Source organism: Ictidomys tridecemlineatus, chromosome 4 (assembly GCF_052094955.1).
Source record: "Ictidomys tridecemlineatus isolate mIctTri1 chromosome 4, mIctTri1.hap1, whole genome shotgun sequence".
Taxonomy (NCBI): Eukaryota; Metazoa; Chordata; class Mammalia; order Rodentia; family Sciuridae; genus Ictidomys; species Ictidomys tridecemlineatus.
Genome location: NC_135480.1, coordinates 122,086,124 through 122,111,876, shown reverse-complemented (window position 1 = coordinate 122,111,876; position 25,753 = coordinate 122,086,124).

Sequence of the window (25,753 nt, the reverse complement as noted above, 5' to 3'; positions counted from 1 at the left end):
ATATATGAACATGAATGAATTTAGGGAGTGTATAATAAGACACATATATTTCATATTTTGAAAAATCTGGAGAGTGTGTGTGTGTATATATATATATGTATATATATATACAAAAAACACACAGACATTATACAGTAGAAATATATATGCCATTCAAAATTCATCATGAAATATATAACATCCAAATATCCAAAAATATTTATTTTACTGAACATGGATTTATGTATCATGTTGTTCAAGTAGGAAGCTCACCCATAGGTTGAATTTTCATTTCCAACAATGTTTAGGAGCAGTGACCTCTTCTCCCAATGTGTATCTGCCAAGTCAGCCACCACACAAGAATGTACCTGGGATACCAGGTAGGATTCAATATGTGCATGTAAAAATACATGTGCTGAATAGGCTACAGAGAAAGGGAGACAGGAATTCACATATTCGTTAACTTTAAAAGCACATGGAGAACTATTTCTATTAAATTGGACTAGATTTAGAACACCTACCCTTTGTAATGCAAAAGGCAAGACCAACTATACATCATGCCTCCTCTGAACTGCTTGTATTTGTATTCTGTTTGGGTTATTTTTCTCCATCATATTAGAATTCCTAGTCAGAGTCTAGTAGGGTATGTGTTACTGTCAGGGGTTCAATATTTCGAATGGAAAATAGGAAAATGAATCCAATGTGTATGCAAAGCTGTGCTACACAAAAATCTTCCCAGAACAATGCCTTGACATTACCTGGGCCCCAAGTAAGACGCAATTCGAGGAGAAGAGTTAGAAAAGCTGTGAATACATATGTGGAATGGAAAATGCTCAGGAGTTCACAACCTTGGAGGTGGTAGACAAGTTTTCATAAGTAAGGGACAGGGTAAACTCTCCACAAACGTGGAGCTCTGCTGGCCTAAAGACTTCTTGAGAAACTGCCTCTGAGGTTGGGCATTTGAAATATGTGTTGTTGTCAGGAGCTTTAGCTTCCTTTGTAGTGAGACCATCAAAGCTGGGTCTGCATCTAAGTGACCTGGAGGACATGGTTTCTGATTTTCCAATGAACATGAGGCAGAAGTGCTGAATTCTCTCTTTGTAGGTAAACTGTGGCCCCTGGGGTCTAAGTATCTCCCCTTGTGGACTGTGAAGCCATTTGGTCATCCTCCAATTTGTGGTGTTTCTTGTTACTGCACTTGGAGTTTGGTATTTGGTTCGTGAAATACAAGGAGTTCAACTGAAACACAGTGCTAGCGGGAGTTCCATCAAGTGTGGTGTGTCAGGGTCCTAGGAGAATGCACCAACCAGTCTTCTGTCCCACAGAGCTTGCCCCCTTGACCATAGCAACCTGATTCGGAACAATGCCCTGAAACCTCTCTATATAACAAGATGCCTTTACATATAAGGGTCATCTGGGTGCACCATGTCCGTAACAAGCTATTTGGAAGCCAATGGCACATCCACATGGCCCCACCACAGATGTTTTATCACACTCCTGCAAACCACTTCTCTAGGCCCACTACTCAGCAGGCCCCAACCTACTGGCATCTCAGTTCTACACCATTTTCATGAAACCCAGTCAATCAAGGCACTTTCTGGTACACTCATGATCAGCAACAGGACATCCAAAGATTCTCCAGTGCCACCTGGTCATGGAAACTTCAAAAATTTCATGGTATTTATCTAGCCATTTTTAAAGGATGAAGTTGGAGGCACTGTGGGTTTCCATTCATTCAGGAACCATTATATGGTGAGGAAGCTCATTTCAATGAAAGCTCTGGAGAACTCTCACAAACAAGGCTTCCCAAAGAGTGGCCAAAACGTCACATGAAACCAGGCCCACTGAGGTCTACAATGTGAGGTCCATGTGTGTTTTGACTCTCAACTATGGCTGCCATGTCTGTAAGAATAAAATCATGTGGTATCCTGGCTAAGATTCCCAGTGCTCTGTGGAAAGCCAACCTGGGCCTAGATCTCAGTTTCCAAGGGCAACTCTCATGCGTGGCCTCCTAAAATCCCAACACAATTCATGGCAATACTTCTCTGAGGTCAGTTACAGAACTCAGTCTCAAAGGGGAATCACACCAGAGTTCAAGCCCAAGTGGACCCAGTCATCTCTTCCAACCTCCACATAAATGACCACAATTCAAACCAAAACACTGCCACATAGCCCTCATCTTCTTCCATATAGACACTCCTCATAACCTCTGGCTTGAGGTATCCATGAGGGGCGCATCTCAGGACAGAGTCCACAATAAGCTCCCTTGCCCCTCATTTGCCTAATGTCAGGGTGGCCTGGATACCCTTCTTTGAACCAGGAGTGATAAAATAGGCCTGTCATTAATACTGCTCTGCTTCTCCATTTTGAGGCCTACTGACTGTTGGGTATAGATTCTTTGTGTGAATTGGCGTCATGAGAAAACCCAAGCACCTATGGGCTAGCCTCTGCAGGGCTTTGAGGAACTCACTTTACCCAAAGGATCCCTATTCTCCCTTGATGGAGGTCTGGAACCTTACAGAGGAAGGTGAGAGACATCATCCAAAGTGACTGCTTTTTTGCCATTTTTGCTTTGGATGCACACATGGGATCTTTCTTTAGATCCATCAGGTGCTGACACTGACAATGTAAGCCACAGCCTCACACAGGGAAAAGAGGCTGATTCAGACACATTCCTTTGCAAAGCAATTAAGCAAAGAGCCACAGGTGATGCCCCTTCATTACCATTTGAAAACTGTTTTCTTCAGGCTTCACAAAGGAGTGCCCTGAGGCAAAGACCTTCCTGACATTCAGGGCAACAGAACAATAGGTAAGCAAAAGTCCCAAAGCAGGGTTTCTCCACTGAGACTTTACTGGTCACACTGATATCTGAGTTTTCTGAGATGCTCACCATTTCTTTGAGCTATCCAGTACATGGCCAGTCACTGAGCTTGGAGGTGGTACATATCTTGGACACAAAACCATGAGCCTATTCTGAAGAGTGGCCAGAATTCAGGAAGAAAACAGGAACTTAGGAAGATAGTAGGTGTTGCCCATCCATAAGGCAAGGGGCAGTCCATTCATAAATTGGGCAGGATGAATGCTGGGAAGCTTTTTACTAGACAGGACACATCCATTGATGCATTCTCTTTTCTAATGTCTACAACCAGGGACACAGTGGGATACTCAGACATAGAAATACTCGCCTTGTCAAAGGACTTACTAGAAACAGTGCACTCCAAACCAAACCGCCTTTCCCACCTATTCTCAGAACATGAGACAAAACCACAAACTCACACCCTGTCATCTCTTTCAAATGCCTCACAAATGACCATAATTAAAACCAAAACACTCCTACAATGTTGTGAAAAGTTGATTATAAATCCTTTGCATGAAGATGAATGAATTTAGGGAATGTATAATAAAACACATATATTTCATATTTTGAAAAATCTGGACAGTGTGTGCATATATATAAACAAAACACACACAGAGACATTAAAAAGTAGCAATATATATGCCTATCGAAATTCATCATGAAATATATATTATCCACACATCCATAAATACATATTTTACTGAATATGGATTTATGTATAATGTTGTTCATCTAGGAAGCTCACCCATAAGTTGAATTTTCAGTTCCAACTGCGTTCAGGAGGAGTGATCTCTTCTCACAATTTGTATCTCCCACGATGAAATAGAAGACACCATCCGAAGACTACCAACCAAGAAACGACCAGGACAGTATGCATACACAGCCGAGTTCTACAAACCTTTAAAGAAGAACTAACACCAATACACTTCAATTTGTTTTCAGAAAATTGAAAAAGAGGCAGCACTTGCAAACTCATTCTGAGGCCAATATCACTCTGATTCTAAAATCAGGCAATGATACACCAAAGAAAGAAAACTTCAGACCAATATCTCTATTGAACATAGATGCAAAAATTCTCAATAAAATTCTTTCAAATTGAATACAAAACATTTCAAAAAGTTCATGCATCACAAATATGTGGGATTCATCCCAGGGATACAAGGTTAGTTCAACAGACTGAAATTAATAAATGTAATTCAACAAATCAATAGAGTCTAAGATAAGAATCATATGATCATCTCAATAGATGCCGAAAAAAAAAAGCTTTTGACAAAATACAGCACCCTTTCATGTTCAAAACACTAGACCAACTAGGGATAACCGGAACATATCTCAATATTGTAAAGGCTATCTACCCTAAGCCTAAGGCCAACAACATTCTAAATGGAAAAAAAAATTAAAGGCATTTCCTCCAGAAACAGGAACAAGACAGGTATGCCCTCTTTCACCACTTCTATTCAACATAGTTCTTGAAACATAGGCTAAAGCGATTAGAGAGATTAAAGAAATTAAAGGGTTATGTAAAGGAAAAGAAAAACTTAAATTAGCAGTATTTGCTGATGACATTATTCTATACCTAGAAGACCCATACTGCTCTACCACAAAACTTATAGAAAGAGTAAATGGATTCAGCGAAGTAGCAGAATATAAAATCAACACCCATAAATCAAAGGCATTTCTTTATATCAGAGACAAATCCTCAGAAAGGGAAGTGAGGGAAACTGCCTCATTTACAATAGCCTCAAAAAATAAATAAATAAATGAAATACTTGTGTATCAACTGAATGAAGAGGTGAAAGATACATACAATGAAAACTACAGAACCCTAAACAAAGAAATCAAAGAAGACCTAAGAATATGGAAAGGCCTATTTTGCTCTTGTATAGGCAGAATTAATATTATCAAAATGACCATACTACCAAAAGCACTATAGAGATTTAATGCAATTCTGATCAAAATCCTAATGACACTCCTCATAGAAATAGAAAAAGCAATCATTAATTTTTTTCTGAAAAAAATAAGAGACCCAAAATAGGTAAAGCAATCCTTACCAGGAAGAGTGAAGCAGGTGGCATTGCAATACCAGATCTTAAACTATACTAAAGAGTAATAGTAACAAAAACAGCATGGTAATGGCACCAAAATAGACTGGTAGAACAATGGAACAGAATAGAGGACACAGAGACTATCCCACAAATTAAAATTATATTAGATAAAGGTGCCAAAATCAAGCATTAGAGAAAAGATACCATCTTCAGCAAATGGTGCTAGGAAAACTGGAAATCCATATGTAACAAAATGAAATTAAACCCCTATCACTCACCATGCACAAAACTCAACTCAAAGTGGATCAAGAACCTAGGAATTAAACAAGAGATTCTGTGTGTAACAGAAGAAAATGTAGGCCCTAATATTTATCATGTTGGATTAGGTCTCATATTTCCTTAGTAAGACTACTATGGCACAATAATTGAAACCAATCAATAAATGGGATGGAATCAAACTAAAAAAGTTTCTTCTCAGAAAAAAAAAACAATTTATGAGATGAACAGAGATCCTTCAACCTGGGAGCAAATTTTTACCCCTCACAGCAGAGAGAGCACTAATCTCTAGGGTATATAAAGAACTCAAAATGCTAAGCACACACAAACACACACACACAAAAAATAATAATAATAAATAAAAATAACCTAATCAATAAGGACCTAAACAGACATTTCCCAGAAGAGGATATAAAATCAACCAACAAATATATGAAAACATGTTCATCATCTCTAGCACTTAGAGAAATGCAAAAGGTAGTATCATAAGAGGCACTGCAGAAATACAAAGGATAATTGGAAATTATTTTGAAAACTTATACTACTATAAGATATCATATCACTGCAGTCAGAATGGCAGCTATTATGAAGATAAACAACAATAAGAGTTGCTGAAAATGTGGGGGAAAAGGCACACTCATAGATTGCTGGTAGATCTGCAAATTGGTTCAGCCAACATGGAAAGCAGTATGGAGATTCCTTGGAAATCTGGGAATGGAATCACCATTTGAACCAGCCAACCTCTCCTCAGTCTATACTTAAAAGATTTAAAAACAGCATTCTACAGGGACACAGCCACATCAATGTTTATAGCAGCAAAATTCACAATATCTTAACTGTGGAGTCAACCTAGATGCTCTTCAGTGGATGAATGGATTAAAAAAATGTGGCAAATATACACAATATAATTTTACTCAGCAATATAAGAGAATAAAATCATGGCATTTGCAGGTAAATGGTTGGATTTGGAGAAGATAATGTTAATTGAAGTTAGTGAATCTCCTCCCCCCCCCAAAAAAAAATGTCCAGTGTTTTTTTCTGAAATAAGGAGGTTTACTCACAGTGAAGTAGGGAGGGGGAGCATGGAAGGAATAGATAAATTCTAGATAGGGCACAGGGGTGAGAGGGAAAGGGAGGGGGCAGCGGATTACCAAGGACAGTGGAATGTGATAGACATCATTATCCAAAGTCCATGTATGAAGACATGAATTGGTGTCAACATACTTTATATACAACCAGAGATATAAACAATTGTGCTGTATACGTGTAATGATAATTGTAATACATTTCATTGTCACTTATTTTTTTTAAATCAAGAAAAAAAAAAAAGAATGGCAACCAAGAAAACAAATAATGTCAGCTGAGGTTGTGTCTTAGCAGTAGTGCTTGCCTAGCTCATGCAAGGCACTGGGTTCAATCCTGAGCACCCATAAAAATACATAAATAAAATACAGGTATTGGGTGGAACTACAAAAAAAAAAGAAGAAGAAAAAGACAAATAATGTCGCCAAGCACGGTGGCAAATGCCTGTTATTCCAGTGGCTCAGGAGGCTGATGCAGGAGGATCACAAGTAAAAAGCCAGCTTGAGCAAAAGCAAGACACTCAACAATGCAGTGAGAACCTATCTCTAAAAAATACAAAAAAAATAGGGACGAGGATGTGGTCAAGTTCAATCCCCATTAGACCCCCCCCCCTAACTGCAAATAAAATAATGCCTTAATAGAAACCTATGTGGGTGAAGAAACAAGAATACTCCTCTAGCCCTTTGTTATGTGAAAACAACAAATAGATTTTCCTGAGTCATTACAATGACAGGCAATAGATGCAGTACATGATTCCTTCCACTGGGGAGACATGCTACAATGGGAGTGGTCAGTCAGATGTTTATGGACTTTGGGACATCAAATGCCACCCACCAGCTCTCCTGCAACCACTCTCTACACCTCCAATAACTCCAGAAGAGTGCTACCACCACCCATCTTACAACCTGATCAACATTGGAGATCATACCCAGGGGGAGACTGGACACAAGATTTTACCCATATGCCCTAGTACACAGGATATAATATCATAATAATCCCCATATATGTATTTACAGGGTGGCTACAGACTTTTCTTTTAGGGAGAAAAAAGAATAGGAGGTGGCAAAGGTATTCCTAAAGGAAATCATCCCCAGTTTGGCTTCCAAAGATCTCTACAAGGTGACAATGGTCAAGATTTCAGGGCACAATTTACCCAGCGAGTAGCAAAAGCACTGGAGATATAGTATTCTCTACATTCCAATAAGCACCATTTTCTTCCAGCAATATAAAAAGGGCCAATCATTCCCTTAAGAGGACTTCAGATAAGTTGTCAGGCAACAGCCACAACTGAATAAATTTGTAACCCATTGGCCTTAAAAGAGTTAGAAATACTCTAAAAGTTAATCTGATGTTACATCCGTATGAGCTATCAGAAAATATAATCATAAACCCCAAAGTGAATCAGATTCTGCACTACCTGATTGATCTGGGATGAGTTCAGGCCACAGTCCAAGAATGAGGAAATGCCTGTTGGTCATGCTCAGTAAATCCCATAGAGATCCACAAGAAAGGAAAGCCTGGAGACCAAGTTCTTATTGAGACCTGTAAAGATATGAAGCCATCAAAACAGCTACAACCTAGACTGAAGGTACCTTACACCATCATTTTAGCTCCCTCTATGGCCATAAAGGTACTCAGCATAACAAGTTGATCAATCTCTCTTGGGAAAAAATCCTCCCTCAGGATCCTAAATATATTCAAACCTCACACACAGCTTCACAGAATTCATCCTATGCCCTGTGAACTTCCTGAAGACCTCTACTCACTGTTCTGGCATTGTAACTCCTCAAAATTATGTAATTCATAATAATTAAGTGATGTTTGCTTGCTCTCTTTGCTACTTCACTTCTGCCTTATTACAACTTCTACAAGTATGAGCAGTGACTAAAGCCTCTAATCTCTCCTCTTCTTGGCTGTGCCCTTCTGAAACCAGACAAAAAGTAGTTTTTACTGAGTCTCTGAAAACAATGAGTTGAGAAACAACTCTTCAACTTCCTCTTAAGTTATTAAAGTTCCCAAATGAAGCTACAGAAAAAAAAATTATCTCAACATCCCTTGCTCTTATGGAGCAATATTCCATATCCCATCACTAACTTTAGCATCCCAGATATGATGTGTGTGTGTGTTTTTTCTCACAGCCATCTTCCAAGTCCCTTCCTTGCACCCAGCCCTCCTATTCTTATGGATGAGCTCACTGGCCCTTTCTAAGGCAGTGTACTCTCACTTCAGTAACTCCCCCTTGCTGTCTACTGGGTGCCTCCTCCAATTCTCTGTTCCTAACAAGAACCTGTAACTACAAACAATCTGGCAAGGACACCGTTTCATGACTAGAAGTCCAAAACAACTATATAAATAGAAGAAAAATAGCTGGCTGTGCTGGAGCATACCTGTAATATCAATCTATTCAACAACTGAGGCAGAAAAATTACAAGTTATAGGCCACCCTGGATCCCTTAACCAGACCCTGTCTCAAAATAAAATTTACAAAAGACCCCAGATATAGTTCTGTAGTTGGTATAATGATGTCTAGCATGTGTAAGACCATGGGAACAACCCTTAATATTGAAAAAGAAAAAGAAAAAAGAACACAAAAGAATAAAATAAAGACAACAAATTGGAAAACACACAGCTACTATATTTAATCATCAGAGATTAAAATCTTTTCCCCCTAAAATGAAAAATAGACAAGATACATATTTTTGCTAGCTCTTTTTAACATACTGGAAGTTCTAACCAGATCAATCAGAAATAAGTAGAGATAAAGGGCATACTAAGAGGAAAAGAAGAAGTATAATTACCTTTGACTATAAGCTGATATAAATTCATATCTCAAGAACCTTAAGATCCCAAGAAAATAATTAGCAAAATGAATAAATGCAGTAAAGTTGATGATACATAACCCACCCACACATAAGCTATGTTTGTATGTACTAAATTAATAATATGGGGAAAATCAAGAAAACAATTCAATCTAGTATATCAAATAAAATATAATACTAGACCCTGCGTAACCAAGGAGACCAAGGATTTATAAGCTGAAAACTACATAACAATGAAGGAGACATAGAATGACACCAAAAAGTGAAAGACATCAAATACCATGAGCAAGAACACTTAAATGTGTTAACACAAATTTGTCTTTGTAGTGTCAACACTACCCACAGCAATCTATAGTTTCATTGCTATCCCCAAGAAAATCCTAACTTCTTTTTTTTATTAATACCATATTTATATTATATTTTATTTTTTCTTTTTAGCTCTACATGAAAGGAAAGTATATTTTGACATAGTTATACAACTACAGACTACATCTTATTTTAATTAGAATCCCAGTTTTGTGGTTGTACATGAAGTGGAGATTCTTGGTTGCAAAAATTTTTAAATCCATCCTAAAATTAATGTAAAATATAAAAGCTACCAACTACCAAAACAATTTTGAACAAGAACAACATTGAAGATCTGACACTTCATAATTTCAATATTCCCTGCTGAAAGGCTACAATCATAAAAAAATGGTGTAAAAATGAAAGACAGAAATGTAGGTTTATAAAAAAGAGTAGAAAATCCAAAAACAAACAAAACAACCCTCAGGTCTGGGGCTGTAGCTCTGTGGCAAACACTTGCCTAGGATATGTGAAGTACTGGGTTTTATCCTTAGCACCACATAAAAATAAACAAATAAAATAAAGGCATGTTGTCCATCTACAGCTATAAAAAATGTTGTTTAAAAAAAAACAACATAAGTTCTCAAGTGATTTCTCACAACACCATTCCATAGAAATGGACAGTCTTCTCAACAAATGCTGTTAAGAAAACTGGATAGATCGCCACATACTAAACAAGGAAGTTGAACCCTTATCTGACACCATAGAAAAAATTAACTCAACATGAATAGAAGAACTAAATGTAAGACCTTCAATTATAAAACTTACAACACACAACAGAGACAATGAATTTCACAGTGAGTTTTTGGACAGAACACCAAAAGCATAGGCACCAAAAGAAAGAAAAAACTACATCAAGCCTGAAAACATGATTAATCAAGGGACACAAACATCAGTGAAAAGGCAATACCCTGAATGGAAGAAAACACTTGAAAATCACATTTCTGATAAGTTAAGATCTGTGATATAAAAAGCCCTTATAGCTCAACAATAAGGAACAACAACCCAGTATTAAAACAGGCAAAGTTCTTCCACAGATGTTTCTCCAAAGAAGATATGCAAATAGCTCAGGACACATGGGAAAATGTTCAACATCAATAATTCGTGGAGAAATCAAAATCACAATGAGATCCAGCTTCACACACATCATGAAGTCTACCATCAAAGAAACAGAAAACACCAGTGCTCCTGAGAATGTGAAGGAACCAGAACTCTCATGCACTATGGGTTAGAATGCAAGTGGTTCAGACTCTATGGAAAACTGATTGGTGGTTCCTCAAATTATCAAAAGTAGATTCACATTATCCTCCAATTCTACTCCTCAGCAAACACCTGTAAAACATTACAAGAATGAGTTTGGAGAGATATTTATCACACACAATCATTCCAGTTATGTTTATTATACTCAAGGGTCCATTGAGGAAGAATTTTTAAAATTTTTTAGCTGTGCATTATAGTTATACATATGCATGGAATATAGTTTGTTCCAATTCAGTCTCTAGAACTTGCCCATTCCCTCTCCTGATACCTAGCTCTGTTTCCTTTCTTCTTGTCTTCTGATCTTCCTTCCATGCACGTATAGTTTTCTTAACTAGTGCTTCACAGACATACATTAAGATGTCATTCACTATGGTCTCTTCATATAAGTGCCCTGGATAGTTTGGTCAATTTCATTCCATTACTTCAGCCTTTTCTTAACCCAAGGAAGAATATTTTACATGTAGCATATGATGGAATATTATTTGGTCTGAAAAACGAAGGAAATTCTGGCCTATGCTAGAACAGGGATGAAACTTGAGAATGCTAACTAAAGGAATATATACCGCATGATACTACTTGTATGAGGTACAGCACACAGAGAGATTGAAATAAAACAGAGAGGAGAACAGTGGTTGCGTAGGGCATGAGGAAAATCGACAATTATAGTCTATTAAATAAGCTTCAGTTTGTCAAGATGAAAAAATTTCTATGGCTGCATGCTGTTATAAAAAGAATGGCAAAATATGTGAAATGAACACTACTGATGTGCCTTCCCAAGTAGTTAACTTGGTAAAATTTTGCTGTATTTGATCACATATAAAGAATTAAATTCCTTTTATTTATTTCAACATAAATAAAAATCAAAGAAGTTCTCCACTAGTAGAACTGATCAGTAAGAAATGTGAAAGGATTGTTCAGGTTGAAAAGATAAATCACTCACTCATTCCTTCCAAGAAATGATCAATAACAACGATGGGAGCTCCTCAGGTAAATTTAAAGCCAGTATCATTGTACATTTAGTTTTTTTTCTTTTCTTTTTTAATTTGTTTTAATTAGTTACAAATGACAGTACAATGATCTTGACATATCATATATTTGAATCGGATGGGATATAATTTCTCATTTTTCTGAGTGTACATTTTGCAGAATTGCATTGTTCATGCAGTCATGTATATACCCATAGCAATAATAATGTCTATTTTATTCTGCTGTTCTTCCATTCCCCCTTCCCCTCCCTTTCCCTCCCATTACTTCTCTCTACCCAATGTAATGTGACCCACTTCTTTTTTATCCCTCACATCGTTATACCTGTATTCTATATAACAAAGGGGGTCTCCTTCCCTCTTCCATGCAATTCCCCTTCTCCCTCCCTTTCTCTCCCACCTCTCTTCCCTATTAGAGGTAATTATTTTTTCTCATGCTCTTCATCCATAACCCATTTTGAGTCACCTCCCTTATATCAGAGAAAACATTCAGCATTTTTTTTTGTGTGTGTGTGGGGGAATTGGCTAACTTCACTTAGCATAATCTGCTCTAATGCCATCCATTTCCCTGCAAATGCCATGATCTTGTTATTTTTAGTGCTGAGTAATATTTTATTATGTATAAATTCCACTTTTTTATCCATTCATCCATTGAAGGGCATCTAGGTTGGCTTCACAGTCTAGCTATTGTGAATTGTGCTGCTATAAACATTGATGTGGCTATGTCCCTGTAGTATGCCATTTTTAGGTCTTTTTTTGTCTGAGAAGAAGAATAGCTGGGTCAAATGGTGGTTCCATTCCCAGTTTTCCAAGGAACCTCCATACTGCTTTCCAAATTAGCTGCACCAATTTGCAGTCCCACCAGCAATGTATGAGAGTACCTCCCCCCCCCATTCTCACCAGCACTTGTTGACTTCATAATGGCTGCCCTTCTTACTGGAGTTAGATGGTATCTTAAGAGTAGTTTTAATATGCATTTCTCTGATTGCTAGTGATAGTGAGCATTTGTTCGTGTATTTGTTGAATGATTTTATATTCTTCTGATAAGTGTGTCTGTTCAGGTCCTTGGCCCATTTGTTGATTGGGTTATTTGTTTTTTGTTAACTTTTTGAGTTCTTTGTATATCCTAGAGATTAGAGTTCTATCTGATGTGTGAGGGGTAAAAATTTGTTCCCAGGATGTAGGATCCCTATTCACTTCACATATTATTTCTCTTGCTGAGAAAAAACTTTTTAGTTTGAATTCGTCCCATTTGTTGATTCTTGGTTTTAATTCTTGTGCTATAGGTGTCTTATTAAGGAACTTGGGCCTAATCTCACGTGATGGAGATTATGGCCTACTTTTTCTTCTATTAAATGCAGAGTCTCTGGTTTGATTCCTAGATCCTTGATTCATTTTGAGTTAACTTTTGTGCATGGTGAGAGATAGGGATTCAATTTCATTTTGTTGCATATGGATTTCCAGTTCTCCCAGCACCATTTGTTGAAGATGCTATCATTTCTCCATTGCATGCTTTTAGCACCTTTGTCTAGTATAAGGTAGTTGTAATTTTGTGGGCTGGTTTCTGTGTCCTCTATTCTGTACCATTGGTCTGCCTGCCTGTTTTGGTGCAGTACCATGCTGTTTTTGTTACTATTGTTCTGTAGTATAGTTTAAGATCTGGTTCAGTGATACTACATGTTTCACTCTTCCTGCTTAGAATTGCTTTAGCTATTTTTATTTTTCCAGATTAATTTCATAACTGCTTTTTCTATTTCTGTGAGGAATGCCATTAGGATTTTGATCAGAACCACGTTGAATCTGTAGAGTACATTTAGTTTTTAACTCCTCTCCTAATGTGACTGAGGTGCAACTGTGTAATAATTATAGAGCTCATGGGTTTGCCAGTGAATGTACACCAAGAGCTCAGGCATGTGCACACATGGGCCTCCAACAGACCCAGGCTGGGAGGAGCCTGTGGGGACTTATACTTAGGGTCTTGGCCTTTGTCTTGCAGAAGGAAAAACCCAAGGGAGGAAAGAACAGGTGGATACACATAAACAACTCTCTCAGCAATAGGCCCTGGATTTATAAATTTCCCAGTGACTTTCTTCCTGAGTCAGTACCTTTGAACCATCTGTAAGAGGAATGGTCATACCACACATCTTAGAGGAAAAGCTACCCCAACCACTCCAGAGGGATAACCCCTCACTGGCTTCCATCCACCAGCCCAGGATCCTGGAAGCTAGCACCACTCAAGCACAAGAGGCACATCCACCCACCAACAACTAATGTAGCCAGATATCAGATAAGGACGAGAAAAACATAAATCACTTTTGGAGCTGCAGATCAACAGGAACAAGGGTCAGTGCACTTGGAAAAGGTTTTCCATCATCATTAATGTGCTCCTGCCACCCCTTATAGCCACAGACACACACATGCCACCTAACCACAGAGATCACCCAGGTACTGACGGACATGCAGCTACAATCTATATTTTTCCAAATGTAGGCTTATACATTCCCATATATTCTACACTCCCTAAAATATGTACACATGATATCACCAAACACTGAGTTTCCACACACAGACACAGACACACACACACACACACACACACACACACACACACACACACACACACAAACCTACCTGTTAACAAAAGTTACACAAAGTATTAAATTTTCTGGAAAAATCACACAGACTTGATTCTCAAGAGAAGTAAACACTCAATAAACATAAGTAATATTGCTTCATCCCCAACATACACAAAAATCTTTTAAAACCTTCCCAAGATTTAATACAACCAGGTACAACTTAATTATAAAAATGTAACATCCATAACCCTAAAGGACATAGGCTCAACTACCAACATACGCACATAAACATGACTCTACATCCCCAAAATCATTTGATCTGGAAACACCTACTCCCAAACACACATAAATTGTCCTAGGCCTTCTCCATATGTACACATCAATGATGTCAACTACAATCTAACTATCAGCATTTCCCAAATACAAACGTAACACATGTGTGGCCCAAATACATATATTTTTACCACTGCGCTCTCTAATCTCACATCTTCCCAATCAAACAAACAAATAAAATACATATATTCACAAAAACACTCCATTCAAACACTCCTCTTAATAACTAACCACAAGTCTCACCATGCAATAATTACCATATATACTGTCAGTACCCAAGCCTCCTCACTCATATTTTCATATAATCATAACTCCTATATTCCCACTGTGGAAACAAACACCAGCTACCTCCAGCTCAAGAATGAATACATAGCCACAACATATCCTAAGTGCATTCACAGCCCTAGATTACACGAGCTTGAGAGCACAGATGTCTGTCTGAATCTACATATCCACAGTACTCCCACAGACCCAAAAGCATATACAGCCACTCAGTCACTATGAACAGGTATGTACAGGACTGCTCATATCTCCTAATGTACACAGTCACAAGCACACAACACTGCGGAACTCTGAAAATCCTCAATTTACAGATTTTAACTTTACCACATCTTTTGTGCATAAAACTGGTATTTACAATAGTATACTACCAACCACAGGTAGACATGCTAATCTGACAAGAGGAGAAACTTAATTAGGCAAGCATCTTTTGGATGAGGGTATTTGGTGTGCTTCAGATACACATATCCTCATACCCCAGAAAAACACACACCAGTCACTATCACCCAAAATGCAATCACAAAAACTCTATCTCAATAAGTGCATAGACTCAGACCAAACAAATATAATTATTAATATATGAAACCAATTTCTATTCTCAAATGAAAACATATATAGTCACCTGTAGATTGAAAACATGCACATAAACAGAATGCCTCAGAATTTGAAGTTCAGCAACAAATCTCAGATATACACAGACACTGCTAACTCCTACATACTCACAAAGGATACCCCTCCATTCCCAAGAACAGCAAGATCACCTCAAAGCCCTAAATAAGAACATAAACAGCAGTCCCTCTTAAGACATTATCAACAGAATCTGTACAGAATCCATGGGCCACATACACACAAATCCTAACACCCCAATAGACCCCTTGATCCCATTCTCTTTAAATCTCTGTACAACCCAATAGACCCCTTGATCCCATTCTCTCCAAATCTCTGTACACCAAAGACTATGTCCCTAAATTCTCACCTAGGCAATGTGAACATACATATACACGCTAAAATCTGAAAATGCCCAAATCCAACACTGAGTGGTAAGACAACATCCTAGCTCTGAGAAATGCAGACACACATGTTCACAATATGCCACAATGCCAATAACACCTACCGAACCAGAAATAACACCCCAAACACATCCTACCAGAAAGGCATTGACCCAAGAAATCACTCAGACATAATCTTTACACACAACAATCAAACATTTACACATAAGATAATTCAGGATGTCCTGTTTCATGTTCTTTCATACCTCTACACATGAAACACACAAGAACACAAAGTCCTAGTGATAGAAGCCCAAGTTCACAAACACACACACAAAGACACAAACACACAGGACAGAATACCCCATACACAGTCTGAACACAGACACATCCAATTAGCAATTTGTTCAATGCTATTGATCTTCTAACATTACAGATAAAAGTGGAGGGATAAAAATTCATATTCCAGGCACACACCTTGGTGTTGAAAATATAAGAGAACAGAAAAGTGCAAAATAGAGAGCACATTCCCTCCTATAAAACAAAATGTTTTTAACAATCACTCAATGAGTGCTCAATATGAAGAAAACATTTCAAGTAGAAAGAGAGCCTTCTCAGGTAAATATTCTTCAGAGGAAGCTACTCTGGGACACTGAAGGGGTACCTAAAGGAGAGGATCATCCCAAATAGACCCTTTTGAGTATACACACTGTCAGCCCAAACAGATGTATCCTAGCTGGGAGGCCACACCATTGTGTGATGTGTGTTCCCATGCCAGGTCCAGGCTTGTTCACTTGGGGTCCCTTCAGCCACATCTACTCCTATTTCTGAATGGAGTCTACAGTGCTCTCACACAAGAGGTCGTGGACATCCATATATGACTTAATTATAAACTGGGTACATTACTATCATGTTTGTTCCTCAAAAGTTGAGTGAAAGAAATATCAGCTATTTTCTGGTACTTAGAAACATTGGAGATGGGTTTGATTAGAGGATGTGGACAGAAGCTGTCCTAATCACTTTCCTACACTGTGACAATTTACCTGAGATCAATACCTTCAAAGAACCAGAGATTTATTTTGGCTCATGATTTCAGAGGTTAAATTCTATGTTTGCTTGGGCCTCCAGCCTCTGGACATATGGCAAGGCAGAACATCTGGAAGAGACTACGTTCTGCTCACCTCATGAGAGCTGGGAAGCAAAGAGAAACAGAATAGAAAACAGAATAGAGACAAATGCACAGAGATCCCAGTACCCCTTTAGGCACACATCCCCAATGAATTAATTTTATCAACTGAGTCCCACTTTCTAAAAGCTTCCCACACCTCCCAATAGTGCCATCAGGTGGAAAACACAGGTATAATGGTGAATCTTTGGGGGAAACTAAAGATCAATACCAGAATATCTACCCCTTGTCCCCAAAAGCTCATATCTGTCTCACAAGAAAAAAAAAGCATTCAGTCCATCTAAAAGAGCCCACCAATCTCAACGGTGCCTGCCTTTCTCAATAGTCCTCATACCAAGTTTCCTCTGAGACTCAAGGGAACACAGTGATGATGAACCCTAAATTAAAAATTATTTTTTTCCTCTACTCTTTTCTTTTGGATTTACAAACATAGCGTTCTTTCTCCACACACTCTCAATGTATCATATTGACTAACCATAGAGTTGGTTAAAAGTACTAACCCTTGTACTGGGAACTTCTCCTTGATAGGTCATAGGAAATGTCCAAATGAAAAGACATGAGCAGAAGTGTAGAGCAGATTCTGACTAGAAGGGAAACCAGATGCTCACATCTTCAGAATGCAAGCATCTAAACAATCACATTATCTTAGATTCACAGATACAGATGGCTCAATGTCCACTAGACCCAGATAAGACCTACACAACCTCAGATCCTCTAAAGGACATTCTGTCAACTCTAGTGAACTGCCCTTGGACCCACCTTCCCAAGACTGAAAGAACAATACTGAGAGAACAAATGTATAATACACTGTATACATTTCACTCAACAGCACTAAGCAAGATGAAACCGGGAGCTAGGCATTAATTTATGACAAAAAGGATTCTTGAAAAATGAAGCCTTTCTTCTCTTACCTCTCTGCCTCTTCATTACTGGCTGTCTCGGGCAGAGAAAAGCAGCACAAACATTTTATAGTTGTTGTGATGTGTCCTGATGCCCCACTCACAATGCATTCACAATCTGTAAAATATGAACACATGGTTGCCTGAATATATTTACTTCACACAGATGCCTGTTCATAAAAAAATGGTACACACACACACACACACACACACACACTCACAATAGAAGTATTCCAGTAAATAATCTAGAGGTAGGTAAGAAAGCCTTAACTTTTAGTGTACAAAGTATATCTATCTCAAGACTAACTTCTTGAGACAGATATACTTTGTACACTAACTAATCCGATGCTTCTGCACACCAAACTGAAAGGGATGAGCAGCATCAGCTACCATAGCTCGTTATTGGCAGCTCCAGCACACAAAGAATATGTGCACAAAATTTACCTGCCCCAGGGTACTAACTTGAATTTCAATCCCAAATACACAAACAAAACTTCATTAACACCTCTAGACAAAAATACACCTCATGGCTTCTGACCAGATGAACATCAGATATCTCCATCCAAAATGCACAGAAACACCACCTGTTACTATATGAATTTTTGGATAAAAATACCCTATTCAAACTAAATGTTCAAGCACATTCCTACAAGTATTCATACAGGTACAACATCAGTTGGACACATACCTGTACAACAAATACACTGCTCATATATACCCAATGAATATCTTACAGGCAAAGACCCTGGAAAACCAAAAATATACAACCAGTCATCTCTTGAACTACACAACAGATCCACATGAAATCCCACAGTTCTAAAATACACACATTCCATAACATCCAAATATATTTTCAAGCACACAATGAACCTCTCACATCTGCCAGAGTACACATCACAAGAGCCCAATGAATTCAAAACACACTCAGCCACCAACAATTTATACTTCTCAAATGCATGAGACTAAATATAATTATTTATCAAGACCACACATTCTACGAACATCACCAAAATCATGAAGAATTACATGCCACAATAAACACAAAACACAATTCCTGAGAATCCTGTATACAAAGATTCTAAATACACACATCCACAAATCCATGAACATACACCTAATCACTTGGGTGCCTACATACACACAAAACACAAAAATGCTAGTCTTGCATGCAATCACACAGAGAGCTCAATACCACAACACATAAAAAAACATGCATACATTAATCTCTGTCTATGGATCAATATAAAGATAATTTCTGAACAGGAAAGGAAAGAGAGGCATATAAATATATCCAAATCATGAATATAGAGTGTCTTTAAAACATTACACAGTATTCCACATCTCCAGAATGCAACCTGCCAACCTGACCAGCCAAACATTCCTATCCACACCTAGAAATGGTACAGCATTCTCCAAAGAAATACACTTTGAATACTCCTAGCAACGTCATTCCCAATGAAGAAATTTATAGAATTCAACCTTCCATCTACAAATCCACAAACCAATTTGCATGCCTGAGACAAAAAAAATCTCAAGAATATCATCTAAAATACACATAAGCTCACTTACAAAATCCAAATTATCACGGGCGAGTAAAACACATTTTGTTTTTACTCAAATGCTAACAAATAGCTGTATCATGTATCCCTAAAACATATATACAAAATTCTCATAATACCCACATATATGCACAATGTCACCTCTTCCTCACCTCCCAGTTACAAATAACTTTCTAATTCATACATACATGGCCCCAGAAAGCAGACATCAACTGCCATGTCCCTTTAGCACACATACTAATTGACACCTAAATATTCTCCTTCTCACAACTATTACTGATACATGCAACACAAATACACCCCCACACACCTGAGCTGTGGTAGTTAATACAAACTGAAGACACAAATAACTCTCCATAGGCATCTAATTTCTACACAGTTACCCATTACATAAAATATGTAAATATATCAAATTACACAGAAAATATTATACTATTTTCATATACAAGTTCACACACTCCCAAATATGAATAACTCCTTGTCTATAAAAATGTAGAACCCTACCAATTCCACACCACACTTAAACATATTCATCCTACTACTCCACAAAATTAGTAACTGACCAGCCTTCAAGCATGCAAGTACATATACATGAATAAAGAAAAGAAATTATTTTATAATACCCCACATAACCAAGTATATTCCATATCTCAAGTACACAATACCACTCCTCCATTTCCCAACAATATCAATCACATGACAAACCCATAGATATATACCCAAACACATTCATTAACATAGCCCATACGCAAACACATATATTACACCCAAATGTCCCAAGGTGCATTCATGAGCCTAAACAAATAAACAACAGCTCTCTAAATACTCCAAACCCTGCACAGTCTCACAAGACACCATGACTTTCCCTTGTTCTCAAACAGCCACACAGACACCATCACACACACACCAGTGAATATATATCAGATTCTTATGGGTAATTTGAAAACAAAACAAACCCTAAACTTTGAATGCATATCAACATTTTAGAGAAACCAGCAACCCACAAAAAAAGGGTAAAAAAACACTGAAGCCCTCTGAATTCTTACCATCCTTCCAGGAAAAGCACAGCATCTCATTTTCTCATACAAATAACCACCCCATGATTTTCATGCCCATCAAAATGAAAGAAAATCTTCCTAGCATCCAGAAATACATACAAGGGCTGCCCAACAGCCCACCAATACCACATAAGAGCATATCGCCAATTTCACTGCACAATACATGAGAACCACAAAAATTGATCAGAAATTTTTATTGCAAAATGCCTTTTGGTCAAATGGCTCTCTTATAATAATAATTATAATCAAAGAAACATCTTTAAAGAACATATAAGCCCTTTACCCATGAAAATCCAATTCTCTTAGCTTATACCTGCCCTGTCTGTCACAGATTATCTGCACACCATAAACCCAGCTAGAAATGCACAAGACCCTCCCTTCTTGGAAACTCCTAGTCCAAAGTTATGGGAGAAGGTAAGACTTGAAAAGATGCTTGCCAGAAATGTTGACCATCACAGGCATGGTGGTGCACATCTGTAATTACAGCACCTTCAGAGGGAGGCTGAGGCAGGAGGATTGAGAGTTCAAAGCCAGCCTCAGCAACAGTGAGGAACTAAGAAACTGAGTATGACTCTGTCTCTAAATAAAAGACAAACTAGAGCTGGGGATGTGGCTCAGTGGCCAAGTGCCCCTGAGTTTAATCCCCAGTAACCATAACCTCCCGCCAATAACAGAAAAAGAAATGTTGATCACAACAAAACCCACAAACTACTCTAATCAAGAATTTTAACACAAAAACTCTGATCAATTAAGTCTTGTTTAGACCTACTGGACTGGAAATCTTGGTGACATACATGAATAAGATAAGACATACACAGCCCACACTCCATAAGAGGCTACTTTTCTGAAACACTAGACAACTGATGCACCCACCTAGGACCATTATATGTTTTTTTGAGCCTACCATCTTCCATTCCATCAGGCCAGCTTGTTGCTAATAAATCTCATTCAAATTACTTCTCAAGTCATTGACTCTATTGGGTTATAGTGAAAAAACACACACACACACGATGTAAAATGCTCAACAAAAACTAGCAAATTTTCCCCTGAAATTCTTTTGTATCAAAAATGTATATGCTAGCGGCTGGGCCTAGGGCTGAGGTTCAGTGGTAGGGCACTTGCCTAGCTTATGTAAGGCACTGGGTTCTATTCTTAGCATCACACAAAAATAAATAAATAAAGGAATTGTGTGCATCTACAACTGAAAATTATATATATTATATATATATATATACATGCTAGCTTTTAACCCTTTCGTACACAGTTCTCACAGCCCCTAAATTCATACATATAAACCTAAACATATAATCCTAAAGCAATCTGAACATACATAAAAAACTCCCACAATCCTGAACACAAACACACATTTGTTTTTTTCCTTCCTCAGAATGGAAATGAAAGTAATGAATTTGAGCTGAACAGAAGTAAACTATGTTGGATACTGACATCTACAACCTGGATCTATTCTCAATGAAGGGACTGTTTTACCAATTTCTGGGAATGCTGCTGGAAACAGCTTTGGCTGTCAGCTCCCTTGACATATGCTTCAGCTATAGATAGCACCCACAAGAGCTCTTAACAACTCTCTAGGGTGTTCTCATGGATAAATGGGTAATAAAAAGCTGAGCACACCCCTAATGACAATATTAATCCTCCATTGATACATAAGGCTAGCTGAGACTGGGGCTCTGCATCATATTTCAACTTCTCCTCAGCCTGATTATGCTCTTTTTGAATATTACTTTAAACAAAAAAAAATGAACAAACAAACAAAAAAACTGCTTACAAAACTGCTCAGGGACTGAACTGTAAGGAACTCAAAATAAGACAGCAAGCTTTGATTCCTTCAATGATTACTTATTAAGCACCAAGAGAAACTGAAAGACCATCCCTCTTATGGATATTTCATCCCACAGAAGAAAATAGACAATAAACAAATATATGTATTATGGATTCACACATGGAATTTCTGGAGAGAATAAGTAAGCAATTAAAGGACAGGGTCTCTACAGAAGAAGGGAAGAGCTACAAATATAGGCTTGAGGAAAAGTGCAAATGGAAGAATACATTGCCTGGTACAAAATGATTTCAATTTCTGTGGTTTTCTCTTCACTTGATACCTGAAATCTGAGTTTACGGTGTGTATTGATTTTGGGGAGTCCTAGTTACCTAGTGAACCAATATTGTACACTGGAAAATTTAGCAATTCAAAGTGATAGGCATTTATCCTCTCAGCACGGCATCTGAGGGTCAGTATTAGGGATGGCTCTGCCAGACAGCACTCCTTTCCCAGTCTGGCCTCACTCAAGTGATAGGGACATGCAGCTCTCCCAAGGCCATATCCTCCAGCAATCAGCCTCATGATGTCCTCTTGTCAATGATAGAAAAAAAAAAAGAGCACTCCAAGCAAGGTAGGTCACACAGCAAGCCCAGAGCCAGTATTCTACCTAACTACAAAGTGACTACAATCTTGAGAAAGCTCAGATTTGTTCCTCATGCAGATGCTCCAGAGACATTCCTAACCCTAATTTTCACCTTTTTATTTATTGAGGCTGTTTAACACATGTACGTATACACCCGTCGGTTGCATAAAGATATGCTAATGAAACTAAGCAGGGTTCCACAAAAGACCTCCAAAATCAAGAGAATCCCCTTCATATTCAACACCTGCTTATAAATATTACTTCCCCTGAACATTATAAGCCACCAACCATCTGACTGGAAGCTACTCGGCCTCTAAGTATGCCCACACTCAGCCTTCCAAGTGTGTACTTTTGCATTACAAACAAGCTCTTTCACTTTCCCTAAAATCTGGGCCTTAAATTCTTCTCTGCCAAGAAAACTGAAGGTTTGAGTAGATGATCCTACATTTTTGAAGACATTCTCAAACCCTTCACTGGTGATACACATAAACACATTACCCGTTTCTACCTAAAATAGAAAACCCTAGTACCCTGAATGTTCACATCATTCCTATAACTATACACACACATACACATGCACTAGATACAAACATATAATAGACACACTGTCCATATGCACACTGTGAAAATACTATGGGCACAGACTCCAGAAAACCACCTAGCATACACAAGTTGTCTCACACACCACCCCCAGCCAAGACTGAAGCAAAAGCTTAAAGCTCTAAAATTCCTACAATCTGCTATTCCAAATGCACAATCAGTCTACATGGCTTCTCTATTTCTAAACACACACAAGAAACCTCCCACAACCCCAGAATACTCACCAAAAAATCCATGAGTTAAAATACTCACATGACTACCAATAGCCTATAGGTTTCAAATACATAAGACCAAACACAAACATCAGGACCACTCTTTCAAGCAACATCACCAATCTCTCTAAACATTACATTCCAGAATAAACAGAAACAGGACCCTTGAGCCCAAACATACCCAAACACTCTTATGCCTACATACAAAAACACTAATTACACAAGTGTGAGGCCCTGGGCTCAAATCACAGTACCAAAACAATACAGTCAGAAGAGCAAACACATGTACAAAGGTACAATGACTAATACACACATAACTCCCACACACTAACACATATACACAAACATTCCCAATACCTGAAATATAGAGACCTCGCTCAAACACTGCCACATTCCACATCTTCAGAACACAAGATAAACCTTATCCCCAAATATTTCCACACACATGTAGACACCCCAGCATTCTCCAAACAAATACACTTTGATATAACAACCACATTTCTGAAAATAAACTTACATTATTCATCTACCCCAGAGATCAATATACATAAAGTAGTACACATGCCAAAGACCAAAAATATTCTCTAGCATGCCACTTAGAAATATACATCAAACCACTTATAAATTTTAAAAAAATTTAATATTTAAAAATGGAAACCAGCTACTACATCCCCCAAATACTAAGAAATACTTGTGGCATATTACATTCCTGTAATACGTACAAACATAATTCCCACTTTTTGGCACAAATGCACAAGCCCAGCATTCCATCAGATGCAGACAGCCTTACTTCCCAGTTACATACTAGTAAGTCCTCACTTAAAATGCATTCCCCCAGAAGATATTCATCAAAACTGCCAGACCCCTGGAATACTTGTACCCATGTCCCCTGAACAATCTTACTTCACACAACTCTGTTCCTAAAACACCCTACAGACACCCAAGGAATGCTAGTAACTACAAATTCAATACACATGTAAGCATCAAATAGCTACATATAAATATGCAAATATCCTATTATCTCACATTACCTGCATATACAAAGTCACACCTTTTCAGATATTCACAAAGATATAAATTATCCATCTCCCAAAATGGAGAATAACATACACTTCACAATCACACATATTCAATTGCCACTCAAGATTAGTCATAGACCTGACCTCACACAAGGAAATACAAAAATCCATAAAACAACAACAAGCAAACCCACAACTATACATGATATCCTGAATAGGCAAACATTCCCACTGCATTTCCCAAAATATACTATATACCCACCAAAAATACACCCAATGATGTTACTTAACATTGCCCATATGGACATGCACATATACATATCTTTCCAAATAACCCATGATACAAACAAAAATTGCAGCATTGGGGGGAGGGGGGACTGCAGAGAACCACAGGTGAAATACTCCAAAGCCAAAATATAAGAACCTACACCAAACGCCCTGAGTTTATATGTATTATTTCCCACACCCTCCAAACATAACCAGTCCTACTCTCTCATTAGAGATAAAACTTTCTTTCAATAATCCATCCAGACACATACAAATCTCATATTCTCAATAGCCAACTTGAAACATAACTAACCCAAAACTATGAATGCAAATAACACATTAGGAATACCATCTTCAAATGGACATGCAACCAAAAATTCATGGCCTCTAAATTTCCACAATCCCCAAGAAGGAAAAAAGTCTGCAACATAGTCAGATGCAACCATGCACCCCACAATTTTTACACAGTAGGCAAAGGCAAAATCAAAACGTATTACATTTTTTGTAGTATGGTCATTTTGACAATACTAATTTTGCCTATCCATGATATGGGAGTTCTTTCCATCTTCTAAGATCTTTCAATCGTCTTCTAAGATCTTCTTTAATTTCTTTAATGTTCTGCAGATTTCATTGCAGAGACCTTTACCTCTTTTGTTAGTTTTATTCCCAAATATTTTTTTCTTTGAGGCTATTGGGAAAGGGACAG